The 21,238-nt window shown below is 40.4% G+C and overlaps 1 long non-coding RNA gene across 8 annotated transcripts in view; it reads left to right on the top strand.

The window, feature by feature from the left end:
• The window catches only part of LOC139677317 (uncharacterized), a 250,380-nt gene that overhangs the window by 99,333 nt on the left and 129,809 nt on the right, over positions 1-21,238 (top strand). The gene's annotated exons all lie outside the window — the stretch shown is intronic.

The following is a 21,238-nucleotide window of genomic DNA, read 5'->3' as shown; positions in this document are numbered from 1 at the left end:
TGCTGTGGATCTGGATTACTTGTGTATTACAGAATGTCTCCATGAATCACAGAATGGGAGGGGGTGACACTGTGTACTTCCCTCACACGTGTGGTGCTCCTGGGAAGTTGTTTGCTTTGTACCTGTCTTTTCATCACTCCTAAGTGTTCACAGAAACCACAGGAATATTTTTCAAGGAAATATACAAATTAGCACTTTAGGACTAATTCTTATGCAGATTTAATATTTATACCTGTTGTACTTTTTTCCTTTCCAGTATGATGAAAAAGAGAGGAAATATATGTTAAAGTTAACAACAATATGATGAGGATTCTATGTTAGCTTAACCAGACTTTCTATATGTTTTGTCTGAGTTCAGTATTTATTTTCTTTTCAGTCCAACAGCTATTCAAAAGGAGGTGCACATCTCATCACTTATGGAGTGACCTCTGCTGTAAATTGACTGAGAGTGTGTGATTTGCCCTGAAACATCTTTTTTAAGTCATTAGTATAAAGCAGTCAATAGTTTTGTGTTAGCAACACCTAAAAAATTGCAGTAGTTTGGAAAATGTTACACTCTGTTGTATGTTATTCCCTTTAAGTTCCATTGGTTTAAAACATGAGAAAACTATCCATTTTAAGAAGTAGATTACTAGTACTTTGATTTAGCACCTTTTGTTTTAGAGGGCCGTATGCATTTATTCAGGAGACAGCTGACACTACCTGAAGTTTTCTGCCTATTTAAAAAGTACTTTCAAAGTATTGCTCCATAAACTGCTCACACGGAAAATAGGGATAGAAAAGGATCCTTTTAACTTGCATATGTGTGACCTCTTCCAAAACAATGTTGCCCACACTCTGGGATGTTCCAGCAGCTCTGTATGATATTTTCTCTGTACACTGATCCTCTGAACTATGGTGATGGTGATCCATGGCTCTGAATGTGGGAAGCAAGGGAAAGATGTTGGTTGTAGGCAAGGGATTGAGCTGAGGGTGGTGTCTGCAGGAGAAATTTGCTTGAAGGTGAGGGATTTGTTAGTCAAAAGACAAGTCCCAACATCCATTTTGGCATGTTAGTGAGTCACTCATGACTGTTGAACTCCAGTGGCTGTCCAGCTCCTTGGGTGCAATTAATCCATGGATGCTTCTTTGCATCAGCCTGCTCTTTGCCACTTACTGAATTCTTGCTTGTGGAGTCCAGCATTTTTTTTAAGGGAGTGGGATATCATTTCAGACCCTGCCTTTGTCAGGCTATGTGGTTTTGCAACTCTTTGTTTCTGTTCTCTTTTCAGAATAAGTCTGCCCTTCATAGCCACAGGGAGACAGACTCCAGTGAGGCTGAATGCAATGAGAAATGCTCTCAGAAGTACAACTAGGAGCCTTCATATTCCTTTGCTAATGTCCTCTTCTTGGTTACTTGTGTGAATAATTAAAAATGGGGGGTTTTAGTAGTTTAGAAAATTTAATCAAATCTGAAAATAGTCTTAGATCCAGAATAGGTACCAGCTTTGAAAATGCTGACCACAATAGTTTTGTCATCCCCAAGATGAACCTTGCCCTGCCTTTCTGGGTGTGCACAGAAAACAAGCTGTTTAGAGGAAAAAGGACAGGGATTTTTTTTATAAGTTCTGTAATTAAGCAATCATAACATCCCTTTAAATATATACAGCTTGCATCTACATTTTAGCATGCACTTCTGGTGTTTGTTTAACTTTATTTCTTTTTCACTTCATTTTAACATAACAGAAAACCTACAGTAGGCTGTGTGAGTGCCTGTTCCTTGGAGCCCTCCAGACTCAGGCTGGCAGGATGCCCAACGCTGTCACTCGCTGAGGAGAGTGGGTCTGAACCAAAAAGCCAACCATTTGGAAAGATAGACTGTTTTGCCCATTCCCAGATCAGAATCTATTGAAGCAATTAAAACTTAATTGTGATCAGAAATCACGTATGTTCATCTCAGGCCTCGGCTATCTAAAGTTCAGCATTCCCTGGAGTCAGAGATCTGGGCTGGTTTTTAACAAGAGCTCAGCAGGCACCACCTCTTGTTGAGAACAACAGGGGTGCTTCTCGAGATTGAATGCCTTTGAAAATCTGATCATGTCACTTTATTTATTTATGTAGATTTTTGTGTGCACAAATATATACAACATGCCCAGAAACAGGCGTACACACATATGACAGCTCTAGGGTCTGGATTTTCAAAGGAGCCTTGGAGAATTCAGTGAGAGATGGGTGCCTAATTAAAATTCATATCCTTCCTGCCTTTGGCATAACTTAAGCCTACAGCTAAGTTAATACCAAAACATGACTAAAGGGCAGCAGGATAATTCAGTAAAACCCACAAGAAGGGAGCCAGGCAAATTAGCCTTCCTTTCATCAGCCTTACTTTTCACATTTTGGACTTTCAAAGATGGAAGGAAAATTACAAACGAATGCCAAATCTCTTTAAAAGAGATTAGATGCCCTTAGGTAGGTTGCTTTAGACTGTCTGGGGTCAGAACCTCTCTCTGGTTATGCATTTGTATAGACAGCAAAAGGAGCCTGAGTTTTGTTTGGACTCCACTGTACCATTACACTGGTGTATGAAAACCATAGCCAGGTAATTGAGCACTTTTGGGTCCCTGTAAAATCACACTGCAAGCTGTAAAACCAAAGCAGAGACACTGCATCTTCCCCCTTCAACATACTGCAAAACAATCAAACAAACAGAACCCTTGGTTTAGGATTCTCCAGAATGTTGTTCTTTATCTACACATACAGAAAAAAAACCCTGCATCTCAGAAGGTGATTTAGGCAGCCAGCAGTTTTTATGATAGTGCACAATACAGTTTACATTCCAGCCTCGGTCCCAGGAGGGAGACGGGCACTGAGTTCAGTGCCAAGCATCTCTGTTTTATCTAATGTGTATACTCCAGATAGCCCACCAGAGTAGAGAATGGAATGCATTCATGAGACATGGGAAAGCATTTCACATCACCATCAATCCTAAAATCTTTGCTGCCCAGGATATATCCTCAACAGATAGTTTGGCAAAGAAGTATAGAGGGTGATAATTTTTGTTCTCCGGAGACCACTGTGGGGAGGAAGGAATTTGAATGCCCCTCTTTCCCAGCCTGGGTGAGAGACAAGTTCGCAAATCTAGAACAGAATTGTTTCTCCAGCAACTGAATTTTTAAAGAAAGGGGATGCAGATGCGTTTTGCAGGAGATGAAATCTTTGTCTTTCTGATTTCCTTAAGAAAGGGTGACAGGACTGGGGTTCTAAAGTAAACATTCTTAATTCCTTTGTCCTACCCAGATTTAGTAAGAGCTCTGTACCAAATCAGTCCTCCTGAGCTGGTACTTGGATGTGCACAGAGACATAAATCGTGGCATGGGGTGACACAGGTGGATAGGTGTGAGTTTGTTCAAGTACAAGACTCCTGAAGGGAATGAGAGCCTGATTCACAGTTTGGCATTTTCCCTCATGGATTCTGCCTGAGCTGTATTTAACCAGGGGCACTGAGGCTCCAGGGAGAGCACTTTGAAACTCTTAGGGACTGATGTTTTCTTCCCTGTTTGTTGATGTCAATCCGTGTTTTTTTTCTGTGAGCTGCCTTATGGAGTGAGAAAGAATGAACCTCAAACATTTTTCTTTTCCAGAACTGGTCCAGTTTGCTGCAATTCTCTCACTTGCACTCTCAGGTGGTACTGACAGTGGAGAACGGATTTTTAATTACAGGGAAAAATGTGTTAACAAATACCTTACATCAAAGGAACTGGTCTCCAGCCCGACTAGCCCGGGATGCTTGCCCCTGCCAGGCTCCTGGACAAACACACTTCACCACTGTGATCTTAAGAGGCTGAAGTATCTTTCAGACAAGTTCATTCCTTAGACTTAATTAAAACCTAGTTCGCTCCTTTATTCAATTTATGAGGCCTAGCCAGTAGGATTAAGCGATTACAGGCAAAAAGCCCCATTTGTGAAACACTCATAAGCTCAAGCTGCTAGACTGCTCAGTTGTACTCCATTAAATTAATAAGGAATGAATAGACTGATCCATTATGAATAAAGCTGTGGGGAGCCTCAGCATTGCCTCAGACTCTCTGCACACTCCTTAGAGAACATTTGTGCAAAATGATTATGTTCATATTCATTCAATTGGAATTCTATAAAAGTGGAATGCATAAATTACTCTAAAGATGGGGAGTTTATCTTAAACATTAACTATGTGTGTGAATTAATAAGACTATTATAAAACCATTAGCATTCAGTGTATTTACCTATGTATGCTGCATACCTAAACTAAATTCAACAATTTTTCCTAATTGCTATTCTTGTTGTGCGATCAAGCTGTGGTTCATTTTCCCTTGTAGTCATAATATTTACAAATTGCATTTTTTTCTGGTAAAACTTCTCAATCCCCCTTTTGTCCCACCTTGCTTTACACTTGCTCCTTAGTTTTTCAGAATATAATAAAATACTGGGCCAATAATGAACTTGGAAGTGAGAAAAGAACAGGTGCTTACAGATGTGTTAAAATAAAACATTGGACATCACCTGCAAGCTTGCATGCCATTGACCAAACCTTTGTCTTTTATAGAGTATTAGTTGATGAAGGATGGCAGTGACTCCTGGGTGAGTGTCTCCTGAATCTGCTGCTCTTCTGCAGGACCCAACAGAATCCCAGTTTTGAAATACAGAGGGTGCAAAACTCATCACCAGCCTTAGCCACATTGTGAATATGCACACTCTATTTCTTCTAGAACTTCAACTGATTAGAAAGGTAAAAAACAACCTAAAAACTGAAATGAGGGGGTGCGTTGACAGAAAAAACTCCAGTTTTTAGAGGACTTGGCAAACAAGGAGTTAAAAAGAATGAACATGGGTTAGTTGCTAAGGTTATAAAAGCAAGTGCTCAAACAGTGAGTGGTTGGGGAATGCTGCAGGAGGAGAGGAAGGCTCAGGGCTGATCTGCTGGGACAGGCACTTTGAGCAGGCAACCTTTCCTCCTGCCCTGCATCTCCCTTTCTGTCCTTTGACACTTCCTGACAGAGCAACCAGAGCAGCAGCAGACCCTGTGGGGTTATTGAGTTGATTCACCAGGGACTGGGCTGAAGCAAAAAGACTGCATTATTAGGGCTGATTCGATGTGATCTTGCTGAAATGGGAAGGAGGGGGATCTCGGCACGCTGTTATTTTCAGAGTTGTTCCTGAGCAGAGCGAGGAAGTTCCGTGTTAACACAGGTTAGCTGGCACGTCTGACCTTCATTGTTCCCAGTGGAAACAGTGACAGTCTATTAGTCCTCCACGAGGGATATCACTGTCTCACAGCAGCTCTGAAAATCCCCTGGGACACTCCCGGAACAACAATAATTCTGCAAGAGTTCACACAACGATAGAGCTCTGTGAAATGTTTGCAACAAATCTTGCTGGGATTGGAGAGGGGGATGTGGTAGGAAGGGGGAGAGGGATGGCTTTGAACTCAGCTGCATTTGAGAGGAGACACTAACCTTGCAGGCAAGTCAGACCAGGTGGGAGTTTTGCAACAGGAAGATCTTGCTAATTCTTTTGAAATGAAATAGCCAAATAGATAAAAGAAGGTCGAAATTAGTTTTTTAGCTTAATCTTGCTTCTGAAGTAGAATATCCACCTTCAAATCTGAATTTTAAAGAGAAAGACAAAGAATTTAAACTGTGAAACTCATAGGGGCTAAAAGCCACAGAAACCAATTTTCAGCTGAACTCATAGGAAATGGAGTGACAAAGTTCTAATACAGCTTATAGAAAGTAGTATTTGAATCAAAGTACAATTGCCTTTGATATAAAAATAATGATATGTGTAGGTAACTAAGTCTATAGATTTTTACACATTGAGGGGCTGCTAAAATCTTTTCATGGCTATACTTCTAGAATAAAAGTATTGGAGTAAAGAGAGTCTAAGGTCAACTACTGGATTTCTTAGGCCTGATCTTCTCCTATTTGGTTACACTATCCTTCCCAACACATTGTACCTTTCAAATACTGCTGCGCCCTTCAGCCTGTGACACTGTTGTGTGGTGTGTCCTGGCCTCAAATGGACCCTTTGAGCCTGTCAGTGCTCACAAGGGGAACAATGTTGCCTGTACACAGGTGTCCAGGGGGACTCCAGGATTCAGCAAAGATGCAGCATGGGCTGTGTTCAGGGGTAACCTCTACTTGCTCTTAGGGAGATTTTTCATCTGGAAGGTGCATCTCAAAGCACTGAGTTACTCCATGTCATTAGGACCCCTGGATGGCTTAATCCCAGCTTGATCGAAAGGATTAATAAATGAATTCTTGCCAGAGCCTGCATGTGAAGTCTGTATTGGAGAAAGGCTTATTCTTTGGCCTGACTCCAAGAGAAACTAATCATCATGAACTTCATGCAGATTTACAATTATTCTTTCCACAAAAAGGGTTAGGCCAGCCCTCCCTGGCAGTGCTGAAAAGCCTGCAAAAAAGGAGAAAGTCAAACATGCACAGAACAAACATTGCATGTGGGCTTATTTCCTTGAAATCCTTCCGTTGGATTTGCTACATTTTCACGGAAAACTGTTGTAAGAGTACTATCATGTATTAAACCTGATAGAATCGTTATGCTCCTCTCAACTCCAGGAGACAGAACTATCATACAGTCTTATTTTTCCAAGGGAGATGATATCATGAAATAAAGTGATAAGAAAGAAAGCTACCGTGATAGTATGAAATATGTCCACTGGCTGCCTTCAGCACAGTAATCTTTTATGTTCAAACTGTTACTCAAAGTAGGGATTATTGAAATGTTGTTCTTCTGCAGCGCTCTCTTGGGTGATCTATGGAAACCTGTAGAACTCAGTGAAAAGAATCTTATCATTTCTTCTTGTTCCTTAAAAAAAATGGTAATAATATAATCTATTTAATAAATTTCAGAACACATGTATGCATGTATTGGAAATACAGTATGATAGCAGAGGTTTAAAAAGTGTTGTTAAATTATCAGATTTCTAATAAACTTTCAGAATATGCAGGAAAAAAAAGTAAAACTGCAACTTACTTATCCAGATTTTTGGGCTTTTTTTTCTTTATTAAAACTTACTTGAAAATGTTTTGTAATCTATTTCCAACGCTGCATTTGCAGATATGCTTGGATTTGTTAGGCTATCTCCTATTCATTGGATTTTGTTAAACAAGATTGTGGAACAGTCATTAAAATGAAGACCAAAGCCCTGTCCCAGAGCTTTTCCTTGGTCTTGAGATAGCTTTTTGCTTTTTCTTTTTAATGCTAAATTTTTCACAGTAAAACATTACTTTCCTGCCTTTTACACATGAAAAAAGGGCATAATGAGGGGACAGAGATAATACAGGGACTGTAGAATTCTTTATTTTATAAGGCAACAGACCAGTGGTCTGTAAGATCCAGTATCTATCCCAAAAGAAAATTAAAATCACTTGGTCAGCCAGGCAGCGCAAGATGACCACAATCCTTCTGTGATCACTGCATGTGATTAGTGTGTTCCTAGAACCATGGGGACTGTTAATCCTTGTGACTTAAGCTAAATAGTCCTGCTACAGATGTTACTACTTTGTAGATTCTGTGTTATTTGGATCTCATTAATATGTGACATGGTTTATGAGCTACATGATGTGTGATGTGTGAATGGGTGTACAAGGACAGGGGAGTGCCTCCCACTTGTGGGGCTGTGGAAAGGCTGAGTTCATTTTGTGCATGTGTGCTAAGGGTGAGTGTAAATCTTCTTAACTCAGGAGAATTACAAATTTGCTTGCTTATGGCCTTGCTTACAGACAAAACAACGTGTGAGGTTAAAGCACAGCAGCAGCTGGTTTTATATTGCTGCTAATGGTACTCCAGGTTATTGAAGATGTCTTAGTTCATGCCCATGTGCCCATTCTGAGGGCCCCAGGCAACCCTTTTCTTCTGCAAATGCCTTGTCCCAGTGCTGATGTCTGCCACAGCTTTCTGTGTCATCCAGAGTATCTGCAAGAGTGAGGAGTAATAACCAGTGAAGAGGTTGTTATTCAAGCTGATAACCTGGGTGCTCAGTGATTGCCAGTGGAGGTGGGTGGGCACCTCTCAAGGCAAGGCTGTCAGGACTCCACATATTGTTCAGTGGGATGCTGCAGTGATGTGTCTGTACATTTATACTACTTGGGTCCCCTTGCCCAAGCAGTTAATCCCTGCACTGACAAGTGTGGCAGGATTTCAGGTCTCAGATGTATTTGACTGAAAGGGCAAATGGCAATTTAACCCCTGGTCCTGTGTCACAGACAACAAATAGTTCATGGTGGTGCTGGTGATCCCAGCCTGGGTATCATTTCTCCTTGACATGAAATCTAATATCAACTTTTTGGAAGATTTAATAAATGATAATAGCAGAGGTCATGGGTAATACCCTCATGAGTATAAATGTCCTGGGATTTTCTTGTGTTGCACTGATATGTATGGATTTTGTATGCTCAGAACCGCCGCTTCCACCATAACATGGAAACAGAGGAGCCACTGTATCTGGAACTGAGGAGTCATTTCCTTCTATACTTCTTATTTGACAGTTTGTAATATAAAATGAAGCAAGGTGATGTTTCTATTATTGAGATGAAGAAGAGAGGCCTATTTATTCTGTCACCTTCTATAAACTTTTTGGGCAGTATGGATTACTTGCATTTCTTAAGGTGCTTTGGTAATACATTCCTTTCCACTTCCTCAAAGAGATTCCAGATTTCTCTGTTGTCTCAGTGAAGCAAGAGGTAATGATATGGAGACCCTTATTAGACTTGTCTTTAGACGGTTTGCATTCTTGTGTTAATGTATCATATAGACATCTTCCCCCTTGAAAACAAGCAAAATGCCAAGGAATAGCACCACCCATACTTGAACATCACTGGAGTCCCAAGGAGGAGACTTCAGTAATGATGTTTGCTTTCTTGGATGTATGATTAGTCTGGGAAACTATGGGGTGCACAGAAACTCAAACCTAGTGGAATGAACAGCTCTTCTCAATGATAGTCCTTGTGAGTGCAGGCTGGAGCTGAGGCAGAAGAAGAGGTATTAAATGAGGAGCCAGTATGTCCCAGGAGCTGGCACCCTTTTTCTCTGTCATATTCACTGTGGCGCTTGCTGAGGTACAAATCAGTGGGAATCCTTCTGAAGTGGGGCTTGAGTGGGTCTTCTAACAAATTCACTACTCTCTTCAAAAATAATCCTTGTGAAAGCATAATGCTGCCAAGAGGGGGATAAAGGTCACCTTGGTAATAAATGATAGCTATGTCAGAGTCTAGGAAGCAGTTCTAAGGTTTTTCCAAAGTTTGAATAGGGATAAGTGGCCTGTTAGGTAATTTTCCATTTCTTGCAGTATCTTGCCTCTTTTTTGGCCAATTTGCCCTCTCCCTACATGCTCTATTTTGACCAGTTTCCCTAAAAGTCTCCTAGAAACTCAGCATGTACTAAAGGCCTGCAAACCAGATGATGTAGCAGTGACTTTCCAATTTCCACTGCATCTGACTCTGCCTTCCCATGGCACAAGCAGAATTGTACTGGGACCCAGCATGCCATGCCAGTCCCAGTGTACTGATGTTCTGGTGTCCTGTGGCTGTATCATGAATTAAGGATTGAAGCCACACTGTCTCTGCTGGTCTGCAAGAATGTAATTCCAATGAGCAGTATCCCCCATGGGGTAATAAACTCTTTAATAACAGTAATGTAGCAACCACAATAATGAAAAAAGTGATTACATTCTACATAAAAATATAAAAGCTCATTTGATCCCGAGGTCCCCAGTGGCACATTACCTGGACTTTTATTTAAAATATAACATTTCTTACATCTTATTCAGATCCTTTGTTAACACTAATATAAAACACCAGTAAAATTGTCATTGGAGGAATTTAATAAGGAGTGTGTATGGCTCAGTGATGCACACTGCAAATTCTGAGTCCTAACATGAATCTATTCTAGAAAAGCTCTGCTTGAGTGTTTCAGTGCTGAACCCCACTTTGCATATGCAAGGCAGATCAGAAGATCCCTTTTTAGAAGTGGGGCTCTTTACTCTCCTAAAATAGGAATGTTTCTACTAGCACATAAGTTTTATGAAACGTGAGAATCCCTTCTTGTACTTTTACTTGCTCTTCATTCATGATGGTCTCTCTGCAAATCCAGGCTGTCCCCAGAGGTCCAGAATGACACCAGGGGATTTTCTTCCACACATATGTCAGGGGATCTGAAAGCAGAAGCCAGCCAAACCCTAGTCTCTAATTCACCTTGCTGTATTTCTATTATATCTAATACTGGGGGAAAGCAACCCTGCTAAACATTGCTTTCCTCACAGTATAGATGATATAGACATTAGTGAGCCTGTGGGCAGATTTCAAAAGAATCTGAATTCCAGAAGCATTTTTATTGCACTGTCCCTTCTTGTAATCTGTACAGTCGAGCAGAAATATATTCAGACTTTTTCCATTTCCTTTATTTTTCTGTCAGTACCACATTATTTCCTACTGAAGACTAGCCTTCCCATCATGTCACTGAGGAATTAATTCCCTGTGCTGTAAGTAAGAACATATGGCAAACCATTAGTCATTCACCAGTGTCTGGACACAGCATGTTCTAGAAAGTGTGCTGGGCTGAGATGGTGAGTGGAAGGATGGGGGATTTAACAGGAGTTTTTATCAGGGTTTTAAATGTTCTCCAATCAGAGACAGATCTGAAGATTTAGAAAGTTTATGAGCAGGTAAAGTGCATTAGCAAATCCCCCTGTGAGGGTTAACAAGATAGTTGTGGTGCACTTTGAGGCTGGGACATAAAATAAGCTTCTACCTCCCTTTGCATGGAAATGTCACATGTTCTCAGAAACCAAGGGCCTGCTTTCATTTCTAAGTGTGCAAATTGCTTTCTATCGAATGGAAGAAAACTAAGTTATATAAAGAAACACATTGCTTCTTATTTTTCGAGTATATGAATATTTTGGCTGTCCTTCCAGGAGCTCTCTCAGAAATTTGTGTGGCCATTTAAGATCATCTCTACTTCCTCCCTGTATGACATAGTCCCCCAGCAGTTGGTGAACTCACAATATGTCACATATGTTGTAACCCTCTCTAACCTTGTTCTTCCTCCCATTCTTTGATCATATCCCCTGGTTGTCTCACTGGATGTGTATGGTCAATCACAGCTCCAGGACAAGGATTGCCTTTGTTTGAATATGCATATAGGCATGTCCTGCAACAGTACTGGTGTTTCAGGGTGTTAATGCAAAGCAAATACATAATGATTACCAAGGCAATAAACTGCCTGAAATGGAGGTGATAAACAGTGATGCCTTTTCAAAATAGTAGCCTTCAAGTATTCTTTTACCTGAACAGAAGGTGAGAAGTCCCCACAAAGTGAAAAGCCATTTCACAAGGCTTTCCTTTGTCCCTTTCCATGGACAGGACTGCAGCACCAACCAAGATTTTTAAACATCTTTGTTTTTGAAGTGATGAGCCTTTTAAAAATAATATTTCATGGGCAGCCTTAGTGAATAGAAATTGAGGGAGATGTGCTACCATGCTTGTTCTCTTACTAGTCATTGACTGAAATGCTCACAAAAGGAATAAAAAGTACATTTGCCTTGTTAATACAATTTGTATTACATATTCATAAACCATTTTATAAAGCTCCCAAGGAAAAATTCAATTGTACTGAAAGCACATAATGGTAGAGCGGCCATACAGAAAACAGGCAGCATGTTGCAGAATTAACTGCACAATGAATGAAATGCAATGTCTATAATAAACCCATTCAGATATAAATTATGGGAGAGTAGATGAAATGTTTGTTAAGCAATAAAGCTTGCAACCGTACATATGAAATTGAATGGGATTTATCATAAAATATTGTGGAGGATACAGGCTGAATATGTGTTACAAATTGACTGAATTAAAAATAATCCAAGGAAAGCAAGCTTTTGGGAGACTGAAAATTTTAGGAAATGAGTTCATAAGCTGTTTAGCTCTGACCCAAAGTCCCCTGGTGCCAAGAAAAAGAGAGGCAAGAAAATAAGAACAGAATAATTTCTTAGAGGGCTGCAGATATGTTGTCTTAATTTTAACCTCCTAAATTTTGTCAAATAATCAGGTTCCCTGTTGAACTAACAGCATCTCACTGGAGTGGAGGACAGAGAATTTGGCCCAGCAGTGTTTGGTTAGTATGATTTACAGTGGAAGAGGTTTTTTTTTTGTCTCCTGAACTACTTATCGCAGTAAGGCTGTTGTATTGAGGGCAGGATAGATGATGTTTTGGTTGGATCTTAAAGAGATATGTGGTGTATTTTCCCAAAAGACATTACCAGATGTCTCAATACAAACAACAGAGTTGCTGAAGAACACATTCTGTGGGATTCCATACCAAGCCTGACTGAAGTCCACGTCTCAGAATTACAGAGCCGATGCTTTAGCTCTTGTTGCCTCCAAAAATTGAAAATACTTACAGTTTTTACATGATGGAAATACCATATTTGTGAAAACAACAGCCAGCAAAATCACCAAACCCCTAGAATTAGATTTAAAATTTAAATACATGTTTATGGGATAGAGGGATAAAAAGAGAGTGGTGTAATTTCCAACCACAAATAAAATTTGTAGCTATGGAAATATAGGACAACCTTAGAAAAAGATAAATCAGAGCTGTAGAACCTCTGCCTGAGAGAGTTAAGAGCATAATCCCTTTTCATAATCTCACCTAGATGCTTTTCAGGTAATTTCTATCCTTTTCAAACTGTGAATAATGACCATTTTTCAAAGTAGTTAAATGTATACAAACAAATCTGGAAGGCAGAATACAAAGTGGTGTTTCTGTAGGGGCTTTAAGAGGGCTGTTCTGCTTTACAGACAGAGGATCCATCCCCTAGGCTGAAGATGAGTGAAGCCAAGTGCCACACTCTTGGCTGACATGGTTTTTGTATGTCTGCTGCCCCTGAGCTCCCTGTTTCTGTGAGTGTTTCACAGTGGTGACATTCTGATAGAGTTTGTCAGACTGAAGGAGTGAATATGTAACTTGCCCCTGACTAACACACCTGACTCACCAGTAGACCTCCTTTAATCTCTTTGCCTATGCAGCCCAACAGAATCCTTTTTGCTTTGTCTCTGCTGCTGTTTAATAAATAAAGGGGTTCTCCTTCTCAGAGCCACATGTAAAAAGCACTTCCAGTTGTTACCCAGCAGTGTTTTAATTTCAAGAGCTAACACTGAACCATTTGAATGGAATGGGAGCTGCTGGACCATTATTGCAGAGCTAAATATAAATAAATGAGAAGAAATTAATTCAAGTAGACTCCATTTTGCCTCTCTGTCAAATGGATGTATTTTCCCATGTGTAAGAGATTCCATGGATATTTTTGTTCCTTTTTTCACTGGAAAAACCACACTGAGTACAAACATACATTGGCATCCCGCAGTGTATCAAGAGGCACTGGTAATCTTACCCTTTTAAGAAATGTGGCATGTGCCCAACACTTTTGGATTGCATTTTATTTGTAGGAATACAGGCTATGAAACCCCTCTTCCTTACTGAGGAAGAAAAGCCTGTTAACTTGTCAGGCTGCATCTGAAAGGCCAAGGGTTCAAAGCTGCTCATCAGTGTTGGTTGACATTCCCCCTTAGTGCCTTTGGAAGTATCAAGTTTGCCAGTTATTGACTGCATTGCTGACTTATCTGTTGTATAAGCACAATTTCCATAAAGGACATAAGGCCAGGGACATGTTCACCAGGAGTTTTAAGACATGGTTGATTTGATTTTCTCATTTCTTGTTTTCTCTAAACATATTTCTCTCAAATATTAAATTGTAACAATATATCGATTGTGTTCTGCTCGCTGAGCAATAGCATTTATTTGGCTTTTTGCATTTATTTTTCTTAATGATTTGCTGAAAGGGTGGAGAGAAGTAGAGGAGATGAAATACCTTTGTCCCTTGTTGATGAGGGCATTCCAGTGCAGACAAGCAATATGACAATATGGGACCTGTTAGCACCATGACGGACCAGGCAGAGCCCCTGGACACAGAATCTTTCTCTGCATTTCAGTAAGAGATTCAGGATTTCACATCCAGACCTCAACAGTGAAACATCATGTTTTTCTTCAATTAACAATCAAATTTTGCATGGTTTGAGTAAATCTGGAGGACAATTCTCTAGGAGATAAGAATTGTCAAGTCAGCTGAGGGGAAAAACTGCCAGGTATAATCTGCCCTGGGCAAAGAAAATGCATCAGGGTTTGAAATGCTGAATGCAGGCAATTCAGCAGAGAGGGAATTGTGGACAGAAACAGGCATTCAGCTGGTGGGACAATGGTTGGGATGTCTCAGTGAATTCTGTCTTTTACTGTTTACTGTGTTATTGCAAGTGAAGAGGCAATGCCACTCAAGGAGGCAAATTTCATTCTTAGATTCATGCGCATAATTATCAGTGACCTTTTGTATCTGAGAGAGGATTGATTTTGATGAGAGCTCTGCCTCCTGCTCTTCATGCAGGGTCTTGCCCATTTTGTTTTACATGCTCAACAGTCATTATTTGGATGAACCAATCATGGAGATTGGCTATTATTGATAGATCTTCCAGGAAATATGTCAAAGTTAAGCAAAAATAAATAAAACATGAAATTAACATGAATATGGGGGTTTCCTAATCAGATACATGTTTTAGTAGCTCTTGTTAAAGTGGCCCAATTTAACCAGGAGGATGCAATTGATATGAAGGGTTTATTAAGAAAAGCAATTCAACATATTCACAGGGGAATATTGCTCCAGATAAACTACTCTGGAAAAATTAAAACTATCCTCCAACAGGTGTTTGTTGAAAGATGTACAGACCTGAATCAAACTGTCTTCTAAGGTTCATCAAAATATTTAACTAAATTCTGCTATTCTGAAACAGATCTCATCCTGAGGAACTGCCAGGTTTTGTGACACACCACCATAGGAGGCCAAAGGTCTCTTATGATACATAATGCCCATTTAGCAGGTGGGAGAAACAGGGAAGTGCTCAAGCTCTTGTGTACAGTAATTTTTGATGTCATGATTAAATGCCAAGTCCTCCATCTTCTGGAAGAATCTTGGGCACAGGAAGTGCTCTCAGCCTTCTGACTCAGATGGAAGAGTGCTTTTTACCTTCTGAAATGAAGGTCCACATCATGATGTGGGTTGTTGGCAGTGGTGCCATGAGGCAAAACCTGGCAGTCAGAATCTCCCTCTGGCTTTCTGAGAAGCTGTAGGTGCTCAGTGCCTACATGTCTCTACTAAAAAAATTGGGCTCCCAAAATTAACGAATGCTTTTCAAGAATTTTGGGCAAACAGTTTGCTTCAATGAGTCAGTAGCAGAGGTATGAACAGAGCCCAGGGCTCCTCACTCCTGGCCCCATGCATCAACCACCAAGACCATTTATTTTTCTAGCCAGCGCCAGAGTGAAGATGTGAACACACCACAGGCAATTTTTTTTTTTAATTTTCCACTCAGTTTTGCAGACTCAGAAGGTTTGGTTGGCTCTCCACATTGAGCAAAAGATTAATATTGGCTTTGCTGTGGAGTTTTTCACTTCTAGGTGTATGAAAGAAGAGTCTTTGCTCTTGCTTTCCCCACTGACCTCTGCTTGAAGGTGAGCAGAGATGTGTGTTTAGTTACTTTTGCTTTGAAGAAATGAGTATAGTAGGAGAGGTGAGTGAGGAGAACTCAGCCTGTTGGGGTACCAGCCCCAACCTCTTATTGGCAAAGAGCAAAGAGGATGGGGAGAACAGGAGGCCAGGAATAGCAAGTGGTCGACTGTCTTGGTCTGTGCTGTTGATTACATCCTCTGGTGATCCAGCCAGGGGATCAACAGGCCAGTTGTGCCCAGTCATTAAGGAAAGGCATGTCTGTAATTAATGGCAAAGGGCCTGATACAATAAAAGGCATGTCTGCCTTCAGCATTGCAAAGCCCACATAGGGCTGCAAGAGACGCCAAAGAAAATCAATGTTAAGCAGCTTGTATGGATTTGTGCAGACCTTTACAGTGCCAAAGTCCAGACATATTTCTCATTGAACTGAGTCCTCATATGTTTTATTTATAATTTAATGCTAAAATTTATGAAGGAGGTGCATGGCAGAGGGAGAACCCATAACCTTGTCATTTCTTTTCTTAAAGCAGCAGCTACTAGGTCGAGGAAAGAATTACGTTCTCCTCCTTCTCTCTGACTCTCCATATGAAATGTAACATGATAGAGATTTTTTTCACTTCGAGTTTGTTTTCACTGAATTGGTTGTACAGCTGAGGTGCCCATTGCATATCACAGAAGTTTTTATCAAAATCACTAGCTGCCAATCACTTGCTCTGAACTAAATCACCTCAGCTGTTATTCATCAAGCCTGCCATGTTGCATTATAGACTTTCATAACTCAGACACTCAAGGTATGAAATAAATTAATTGCCTGTATTATTTTCCATAAAAACAAATAAACAGGATGAGGTGCCTTTTTTAAACTCAATTGGAAGATTGATTTTAAATCAAATTGTATTTTGTGATAGTTCAAGCACTCATCACCAGGAGTCGTAATCTTAGAACTTTAAATATGGATACTGTAATTCCAGAATGGCATGTGCTTTAAACATTTGTATTGGAATTTAAACCATTGACATAAGAAAATGTCGTGGTTTAACCCCAGCTGGCAAACAAGGCTCACACAACTGCTCTCTCTCTCTCTCACCCTTCAGTGGAATGAGGGAGAGAATTGGAAGAGGGAAAGTGAGAAACTTTGTGGCTTGAGATAAAGACTCTCTAATATGTAAGTCAAAAGCCACATATGCAAGCAAAGCAAACCAAGGAATTCATTCAGCACTTCCCCTGGCAGGCAGGTGCTCAGCCATTCCCAGGAAAGCAGCACTCCATCATGTGGAACAGTGACTTGGGAAGATAAGCGACATAACACCAAACATCCCCACACCGCTTCTTCTTCCCTCAGTTTTATAAGCTGAGCATGACACCATATGGTCTGGGGTATCCCTTGGGGCAGCACTCTCAGCTGTGTCCCCTCCCAGCTCCTTGTGCCCCCCCAACCTCCTCGCAGGTGGGGTGGGGTGGGGTGAGCAGCAGAAAAGGCTCTGTGTAAGCAATAACAAAAACATTCCTTAATTATCAACACTGTTTCCAGCACAAATCCAAAACACAGCCTGTACCAGCTATTATGAAGAAAACTAACTCTACCCCAGGCAAAACCAGCACAGAAAATAAAAGGAGCATACATAAAAATGTATTAAACATGACAGCAACATTAACAGCCTTGTTTGGAGAGAGGAAGGTTTTTAACAGAATGCATTATTTACTGGTCTCTGTTGTATTGTTCCACCATGATGTCAGGATTACATTTTCCCTGAAAGTGTGGATCAGGCTTTTCCCCTTCTGACATCAGCCATATTTGTATTACGATGCTCAGATGAGACACCAAGGTGCAGGATTTCAGCTGGATTGCAGCCAACCAGATCAGCACAGCAGAGCCAGCTGAGCTTAATTGAATTGTACTGGAAACCTAAAAGAGAAGAGCCTGCCAGGGAAAGAACACAGGTTCCTGCAATGGAGACGGCCTAAGGACAGGAGAACCTCAAAATGTTTTGTTCTGTTTAATTGCCAAGGCATTTAAGAGTCCAAAACTCACACAGACTCATAGGTAAGGATCCAAAAGTTGCATATATTTTTGTGCTCATTTAGGTTACCCAAATGGCCTGGTTCAGCAGAATCTGAGCTGAGAGTCTGAGGCTGTCACATGAGAGGTTCAGTTAAATTTAGTTAAACAGTTAAATATTGCCACTTTTATAAGCAAAAGAACAGAAACTTCACCTAATCCAAAACATCTCACATTTTCTTTAACAAAAGCATGTTTCCTCTTTTATTCCTCCCCCCTTTTTGGAGGCCTTAAATATGTGGGTTGTTTAAAAGATGTGACTGCCCTTATAAATGTATCGAAGATAAGGTAGGTTGTAAAGGATTCAGGTTCATGAACTGTGTTTATACAGTCTATTGTTTAGTACTCATGAATAATTGATTCTTGTCCTTCCTGCACAAATATTCAATCAGATACCATTCAAATTGATAGCAGGTGTCTGATCTAGGAAAAAATGGCAATGTTCTTTGACTGGAGATGTGATTATAATACAACTCAACTCCAGGCATGGAATACAGAGGAGTGCCACACATTGCAAATGGGACCTGTTGAGAGAGAGAGTTTCTAATTAAAACAGCATACCATGTAATTGTCTGGGATGTTTTGGGTAAGCAACCATCCCAAAGAGCGTTTATTGCATTTTATTTTTACGTGTGTATATGTGAAATGAAGAAGGGATCAAAATTTTTTAAACCTGCTTGTTCTGGTGAGAGGTTGGATTATGCAGAAAGAAGAATACAGTTCTCTGTAATTCCGTAGGATTCTTATCTACTCAATATTAAAAAACTGGCTCTGATTTCCCCAAGACCATGTGATGACCAGGAGACATAGAATAATTGCATTATGTGATATATTATTTAAGATCCAGTAAGAAGGTGCCTGTTCCTTAAAGCACAGATTCTTTTCAAATGAATTACAACTTTCCACTACTGGAAGCTTCCTGTAAGTCACTTTATATACTGCAGGAAAACAAAATGTGCATGGAAACAGAGCAGGGAGCAGGACCTGCTTGTGTATCCTTGAACCTTGGAGTGCTGCTCATTTCTTGCTCAGGGAGGTTTGTGGACATGAGCAAAGTTATGCCAGATATGGAAAGAGTAACTGTAGAGTGAATATAGATATATAACTGGAATTTTGCTCCCAGGCAGATGAAAATAAGTCTGAGGAGTCAGAGGTCCAATATGTTCCAAGTAAAGTGAATACAAGTTTGATCACTGAATTAACTAAGAAAAAAATCAATTCCAAGTTGGTATTAGGAAGTACAGGATATATTCCACTTGTAATTAACTGATATTAGCAGGAACTCTGGAAGAGCCATTGAGCAAATATGTAAATAGTTTTTATTTTTTGGTGACTGTCACACTAAAAATGTTCCTTTGGGAGGCCTCAGCCTTTGGGAGGGTATAGAAGAGCAGTAAAGTAGTTGCTCATGTGTTTGGCATCAAGGGTCCAAATCCTTGTGCATTCTGCAAGGGTATTTTTAAGGTTACTGTTTTTATTTGTTGTGTTTCTTTCCCTGTCCTCCCACTCCCTTATTTTAATGCTTAAAGACAGAAAATTGGGAGCTCTGAATATTATTTTCTTCTGGTTGCTAGTGATGACAGATTTCCTTGTTTTTTTATTTACAGAACTTTGTATTTTCATCCTCTTTTCTATCAAAATGGCTCTGTAGGTGTAGAAAAATGATTCTGTTGTATAGGATCCATATCCATTCAGTCTTTGCCCATCCTCATTTGACTACCAATGTGGAAAGATAACGTTGTTTACAGGTGTGGCATGCTCAGGCCACAGGCAGTGGTTCAATGAATGGTCATTCACGAGAGGATAAGAGTTTTGTGTAGTCCTGTTAGATTTACACATCTGAACTAGGCAGCTCTTGGCAGTGAACAGTTCTCCCACATTCTTCAGCTCAGTAGCTCTCATGTATTTCCAAAAGATTAATTCAGCCGTGGAGTGTAAACTCATTGTTTATTTGTGTCTTAGTTACGGCTGGCAATCCTCGAGCGGTATCGAGTACCCTCCCTCATGCGTCTCTCAAACCTTCAGACCCATCTTACAACCCTCTGCACTCGATCCATCCTTCAGATCTGTCTTGCAAGTCTCCATGCACTTGTTATATGCAGTGCCCCACCACAGGAATATTTGAGAAAGCTGCACATTTTGGTGTTAGGTGGGGAAAGCCATGTGAGCTGCCAACACCAGAGTGTGTCTCAGAGGGTTTTGCTCTTGTCAGTCGAAAAGCCCTTTTTGTGTTTCTTATTTGGGTAAAATGTTTCTGCTCTAGAGTGGCATAAAATGTAAAAATTTCTTTTCTTTTTCATTTTGGAATACCAAGCAACTGTCTGTTTGTAAATGTTTGAACAAATGCTTTACTTATACTCTGTCTGTTCAGCACTCCAGTGCACAAAACCCGGTATTTTTAGGGAGCACAGACCCTGAAGCCAGTAGCACACTAAAATGCTCAATCTTCCATAAATATTACCCTTCCCCTGACCTTCCTTCATTTTCCATGCTGGATTCCACTTCTGAATCTATTCATTTTGAATAGGCAGCAAAATCCTTCCCTGGAATAGACAACACAGATACACCTTGCCAGCTGTAGCAGTTCGTAATGTATATATTATTGAAATATTGGCAGTGGTCTCTGAAACCACAAACAGAATTAGTTGTACCCAGAGAAACATACTTTCTTTCAGTGGCTTGAGTAGCCATTACTAAAAATATCCTCCTCCTTTCCATAATTTCAGAAGATAACATAGTATTTAGTGTACAAATGACATAGCACATGAATCAGCTCTTCATAAAGGCTTCTTTTTCCCATGGTACATTACAAGTATTCAGATGGGGCAGCTCACAGAGACAGCAATTTCTTTCTGTTCATTATTAAGGGCATTTAGTGCTTGCTGAGTTTCGAGTTGCCTTCCACTACTAAAGTTTCTCTCCAGCTAAGCACAAATCTGAAACCCATCCTGCAATCACTTAACGTGCATGTGGAACCTTAAGCATGGGAGTAACTGCAGGGATGTTTCCAGCCTACTGCCAGAAACACAGCAGGGAAGTGGTGGCAAGGCTGGGACCAGGTCCTTGGCTCTACTTCTCTCCTCTCTCTCCTATTCCTTGGGACACAGAAGGAGCCACAGCTGTGTGGGCTGAGGTATGTCCTTCATGTCCTTGCTGTGGTCCCCATAAGGGGCTGCCAGTCAGGTGACACTGTGAGAGAAGAACAGAGAAGGGTAATTCCCTTGCAACTCAGAAAATGCATTTTCATTATTTTTTGTGGCAGTCTCTGCACTCCACCTTGGGAGTGATCCATGGCTTGTAAATTGTTGCTTGCATTAATGTGCTTACAATGTTGAGGGCTCTGAAGAGCTGTCACATATACCAGTTTTTGAGTGTTTATGAGCTTATTTAGAAGTCATGTGTACTTGCAGTAATCAAATGACAGAATGATATGCTCTGTACTCCAGGAGCAACCAGGCTGGGAAACTGATGGAAGAGACATGTTGGATAGAAGAAAACATCTTGAATTGCTGCAGTAATGAGCCTAAAACCCCAAAGTCAAAACTTTTGGAGATCTGAACTCTGCTAATATGTCTTGGCTTTGAATTCTT

This window comes from Pithys albifrons, chromosome 12, assembly GCF_047495875.1.
Source record: "Pithys albifrons albifrons isolate INPA30051 chromosome 12, PitAlb_v1, whole genome shotgun sequence".
Lineage (NCBI taxonomy): Eukaryota > Metazoa > Chordata > Aves > Passeriformes > Thamnophilidae > Pithys > Pithys albifrons.
This window is presented reverse-complemented; position numbering and strand designations above follow the sequence as displayed.